The sequence below is a fragment of the Rattus norvegicus genome, chromosome X (assembly GCF_021556685.1).
Source record: "Rattus norvegicus strain SHRSP/BbbUtx chromosome X, alternate assembly SHRSP_T2T, whole genome shotgun sequence".
NCBI classification, from domain to species: Eukaryota; Metazoa; Chordata; class Mammalia; order Rodentia; family Muridae; genus Rattus; species Rattus norvegicus.
In genome coordinates, this window is record NC_141554.1 from 79,681,501 (window position 1) to 79,687,629 (window position 6,129).

At 41.3% G+C, this 6,129-nt stretch overlaps 1 pseudogene; it reads right to left on the reverse strand.

Annotated features, from left to right (window-relative positions):
- Window positions 1–839: 839 nt before the first annotated feature.
- Window positions 840–1,592, reverse strand: Lgals8-ps1 (galectin 8, pseudogene 1; annotated as a pseudogene).
- Window positions 1,593–6,129: the final 4,537 nt, after the last annotated feature.

The following is a 6,129-nucleotide window of genomic DNA, read 5'->3' on the forward strand; positions in this document are numbered from 1 at the left end:
TCTTGAGATCCAAAGGCACGAGGGCTGGTCTTCACACCAACTCAACCTTTTCACATTGCCCTCCTGGGTAGGTTTTGCTTTGATAGTGCCTGTTTTATATATTCACTGTATACCTTGGTGTTAGTTATCCAAGAGGGTTTTACAAACTATAAACTTCTACCTCACCTTGCCACAGCAGAACACTTGTTTTGTCATAATTCAACGTTTTGGCCTCAGTTTTTCTGCTGTGTTCAACATCATATATTTTATAAAGTTTAAAGCAATGAGAACTAAATAAATGTTATGCAGTCTTCAATTATGATATGATAGAATGTTGATTATGAAAGGATTACTGGGGAAGTAGTGTTTTCCATCCATTAGTATATTTTTCTGGCCTTAACTGCAAAGGTCCCTAAGTGGGGTAAATGCAATGCTTGCAGGAAGACCCTACATCAGAAACTGGTCACGTGACACGCAAGTGCCAGAAAACAGGAACCACACAAGTTGTGGGCACTGCAGTGTCTGGCCAACTCAGAGAATGTGCACAAGAAGTACGCTTGCCATTCCTGTCAACTAGCATATGTAGTATATTAGGCACCTAAATATTTGTTGAGTGCGGTTTTATGAGAGGGACCCAGTGTGCAGAGCCTTGCTGGCAGTGAGCTGTGATTGCCCTGATGTGTTCCTCAGAATGTAGAGATTGCCACACTGCAGAGCCAGGCCTGACAACACTAGTAGGATTTGATGTTGTGAGAGCTCAACTTAACAATATAAACAATGTGGTAAAAGCTAGATGCATTTGACATGGCCAGCATCAGATAAGTCATTTTGCATTTCCAGGGTTTTGGCAGTCATGGTAGCTACCAGCTCCTTACATCCAGCAAATGGATATCACCATCAATTGCTAGTGTGTCGATGCTGCTTAGGTTTTTAAATCTGTGCTTGTACTCCAGGCTGTGCACACCATTTACCACAACCTTATACTCTTGGACATCACAGTAAATTATCATCTCAAGTACATCCCAGAACTAAATGGGAAGCAAGTAATATTTCTCTCCTCTTCTCCCCAGGCAACCTGAAGAAAGGAATTTCTTACAAATGCTTTCACATTCAGGCATGGGTTCAAGTACAGAGCGATATCCCTTGACTTTCCTGCCACTAGGTCAACGTTAAAGCTTTTGGCATTTGTCTTCACTTCTCCTTTAATGACAATAGTTCGTCCAGGGCCCATGGAGGCATTCAACCTTGCTTCAAATGGCAGGCTCAACTGGAGCTTGCCAGATTTTTGTATATTTTCTCTACTTATCTGTGTCACTCCGAGAGTAGATGTTTCCATACTCTGTAAATCGGAGCTGAATCTGAACCCAATAGAGTGAATGTTCACTTTGCTGTAGGTTCCTAGTGTGTCTATCTTCTCTGGGCTGATCCTGTGGGCGTACAGCAGAATGTGCTTTCCATTCACAGCCACCTGGAATTTGTTCTTTAGCACCATGATCATGATCTCAAAGGACTTTTCTTTTCTGAAGGGCATGTCGTGGGTGATCTCCTCCCAGCCCAATTTCTCATTTGTCAGTGTGTTAAAAACAATGCAGTTGAACCTTTTGAAGCGAGGGTTAAAGTGGAAGGCCACATCAGCTCTCGGCTTCAGGCTGTTGCCATGCTGAAAGTCTACCTGGAATCTTTCTGAATCTTTAGGAACATGCCCACGGATTACAATCAAAGAGTCAGGCTTCAACTGCTCAGTAATGGTACTGACATAGGGGATTGTTGGGTTATAGATGATATTTTGTAGATTGCTTAAGGACAATATTTTTCTTCTTTGACTTATTGATATTGTTGATTGGAATCTCTCTTCTGCATATGGGCTTTACCCACTCTTCATTTAAAGATTACTCAAAGTGAAAACTTGTCCCCAGCCAGGTAGTAGTAGGTGCTGCACTCCAGGTATTGTTGTTGCAAGTCCCTTCAGCTCTTTCAATCATTTCACTGATTCCTCCTCATTTCAGTGGTTTGCTGCTAGCATTTGCTCCTGTACTTGACATGTTCTAACTATGTCTCTCAGGAAAGATCTATATCCAGTTCCTGTCAGTGTGCATGTCTTAGCTTCATTAATCATATCTAGTTTTGGTGGCTGTTTATATATGCACCACATGTGGGGCAGGCTCTGAATGACTCTTCCTTCAGTCGCTGCTCTAAACTTTGCCTCCATATTCCCTCCTACGGAATTTTTTGTTCCCCCTTTTAACAAGGAGTGAAGCATCCTTCTTGAGATTCATGTGGTCTGTGGATTGCATCTTGAGTGATTCGAGCTTTTGGGCTCAAATCCACTTATGTACTTACCATTGAGTACAAACCATGTGTATTATTCTGTGATTGGGTTACCTCACTCAGGATGATATTTTCTAGTTGAATCCATTTGCCTGTGAATTTCAGGAAGTCATTGTTTTTGATAGCTGAGTAGTAATCCTTTGTGTAGATGTACCATGTTTTCTCTGTTCATTCCTGTGTTAAAGGGCATCTGGATTCTTTCCAACTTCTGGCTATCATAAATAAGTCTGCTATGAACATAGTGGAGCATGTGTGCTTGTTTTAAGTTTGAGCAAATTTGGGACATATGCCCAGGAGTGGTATAGTTGGTTGCTCAGGTGGCACTATGTCCAATTTTCTGAGGAACCAACAGACTGATTTCCAGAGTAGTTGTACCAGCTTGCAATATCACCAACAATGAAGGAGTATTCCTCTTTCTCCACATCCTTGCCAGCATCTGTTGTCACCCAAGTTGTTTATCTTAGCCATTTTGATTGGTGTGAGGTGGAATCTCAGGGTTCTCTTGATTTGCATTTCCTTGATGAGTAAGGATTTTGAATAATTCTTTAGTTGCTTCTCAGCACTCAATATTCCTCAGTTGAGAATTCTTTGTTTTATTTCTTTATCCAATTTTAATAGGTTTATTTGATCCCCTGGAATCTAACATCTTGAGTTCTTTGTATATTTTGGATATTAGCCCTCTATCAGATGTAGGATTAGTAAAGATCTTTTCCCAAACTCTTGGTTGCCATTCTGTCCTAATGACAGTGTCCTTTGCCTTACAAAGCTTTGCAATTTTATGAAATCCTACTTGCTGACTCTTGATCGTAAAGAATAAGCCATTGGTGTACAGTTCAGGAAATTTTCCCCAGTGCCCATGTGTTTGAGGCTCTTTCCCACTTTTTCTTCTATTAGTTTGAGTGTATCTGGTTTTCTGTGGAGGTCCTTGATCCACTTGGACTTGAGCTTTGCATAGGGCTTTATGTTTACCACCAATTGAACCAGCATAATTTTTTGAAAATGATATCATTTTTTTCCACTGGATAGTTTTAGCACCTTTGTCGAAGATCAAGTGACCATTGATGTGTGAGTTCAATTCTGGGTCTTCAATTCTATTCCATTGATTTACCAACCATGCAGGTTTATCACTATTGCTCTGTAATACAGATGGAGGTTAGAGATGGTGATTCCCACAAAAGTTCTTTTATTGTTGAGGATAGTTTTGGCTATTCTCTGTTTTTTGTTATTCCAAATGAATTTGCAAGTTGCTCTTTCTAACTCTATGAAGAATTGAGTTGTAATTTTGATGGGGATTGCATTGAATCTGTAGATTGCTTTTGGAAAAATGGCCATTTTTACTATATTAATCCTGTCAATCCATGAGCACGGGAGGTCTTTCCATCTTCTGAGATCTTCAACTTCTTTCTTCGGCGACTTGAAGTTCTTGTCATACAGATCTTTCACTTGCTTGGTTAGAGTCACACCTAGGTATTTTATATTATTTTGGACTATTGTGAAAGGTGTCATTTCCTGTTTATCCTTTGAGTAGAGGAAGGCTACTGATTTGTTTGAGTTAATTTTATTTTATTGGATATTTCTTTATGAACATTTCAAATGTTATTCCCTTTCTTGGTTTCCTGTCCATAAGCCCCCTATCCCGTCTCCCTCCCCTTCTTCTATAGGGTATTCTCCTACCTGAGGACCCAGCTATACCTCTCTTGAGCATACACCCAAAAGATGTTCCAACAAACCACAAAGGCTGAAGGAATGGCCATTGAAGAGCCTGCCCTACCTGAGGATCCAGCCCATATACATATAGCCACCAAACCCAAGCAATATTGCTGAAGCCAAGAATTCTGTGCTGACAGGAGCCTGATATAGCTGTCTTCCGAAAGGCTCTGCCAGAGCATGACAAATACAGAGAGACAAATGCTAGCAGCAAACCATTGAACTGAGAATGAGGTCCCCTTTGGAGGATTTAGAGAAAGGATTGAAGGAACTGAAGTGTTTTGCAACCCCATTAGAACAGCAATACCAACTAACCAGAGCTCCCAGGGAATAAACCACAACTCAAAGAAATTCTGTCCAAACACTTGGACAGACCCATGGCTCCAGCTGCATATGTAGCAGAGGGTGTCTTTGTTGGGCCCCAATGGAAGGAGAAGCCCTTGTTCCTGCCATGGCTCAATCCCCCAGTGTCAGGGAACATCAGGGAGGGGAGTTGGGAAGGCCTAGGTGAATGAGTGGGGAATTACCATTATAGAAGAAGGCGGGGGATGATGGAATGAATAGGGGGTTTATGGACAGGAAACCAGGAAAGGGAATGACATTTGAAATGTAAGTAAATAAAAAAATCCAATTAAAAAAATCTAAGCCTATAGGGGAACACTGGGGGTTGTTGGGAAAACCTAGTCCTGTGGAAACTTCCAGAATCTATGACAGTTATCCAAGTGTGACTTCTAGTAAGTGAGGATTTTCAGTCTGGACTGGACATCTTTTGTAGCTAGGCATAGTTTACCCTGCTGAGACTGGGCTACATTTGGTTGGGTTGTTGGCTGAGAACGTCCATTGGTGATCCCTAAACAACCCAGGTTGATGCTAGGACAGAAAGTTGCTCTCTCAATACTCATGGCTGGAGGACATTGCTGAGGACATTATCCACACAGCTCATTGAAAGTATAGAAGTTAAACTGGTTCCCATATGGAGCTCCCACCCACACATGCTAGTCTTTTTGGCTTGAAAAGGTATTCTGTTTGCTACAGAATAGAAATCTGGATACCAAACTAACCATAAAACCCTTGACCTACATTATGTCTTCCCTGCAAAATGTGCTTGGTACAGAATATGTGGGAGTGGCCAATGACTGGTCCAGTTTGAGGTCCAGGGCATGAGAAGGAGCCTATGCCTGACACTGTGTGGAAGGCTAGGAACCAGAGGCTGGACAGTTCATGTATTTCATATAGAAACAAATACAAATGGCTCCAAAAATCAGTGAAATGATACTTAATGATGTTCTCTATACTCGTAGTTTGATGGTTAGTCCAGTCATCATCAGAGATATTTTCTTCAGCATCTGGTGGGAGCAGATGCAGAGACCCACAGCTAAAATGTAAGCGGAGAAACATCTCAGGTTGGAGGTTTATATCAGGTCCCTCCATTTGGAGCTTGGGGAATCCTGCAGAGGTTTGGGAAGAGGAATTGTGGGAGTTAGAGTGGTCAAGGAGCAGGAGAACACAGGTCACAGAATAATCTCAGAAGGGCTCATAGGAGTTTACAGATTGAAATGAAAAACACTGAGCCTGCATTAGGCTAACCTAGGTCTTCTGCATATATGCTATGGGTGTTAGCTTGGTGTTTTATGGGACTCCTAACTGTGGCAGAGGGTGAGTCCCTGGATATTTTGCTTTCTCTGAGACTCCTTTCCTCCTACGGGGCTCTCTCATCCAGTCTTGATGTGAAGGTTTATGCCTCATCTTATGAATCTTGTTGTACCCTGTTCAGTTGATGTTTCTTGGAGGCCTGCTACTTTCTGGGGGAGACAGGGTAGGTGATTGAATATAGGGGAGAAGGAAGGTCTGGTACAGTGAGAGGAGTAGAGAGAGGGCTAACTGCTATCAGGGTATATCGTATGAGAGAAAAATAAAAGTAGAAGAAAAATGAAGTTAAAAAATTACAGGAAAATGGATGGACTTCGAATGTATAACATTAAGTGATACCAGACAATTTTAGAAAGAAAAAAATCCACATGTCAAATGTGAGATTTAGCCAATAACAAGTGTATATGTGTAAATAAATTTGTAAGTGGTTAAAATATAACATGAAGAGATAAGAAATGCTAAATA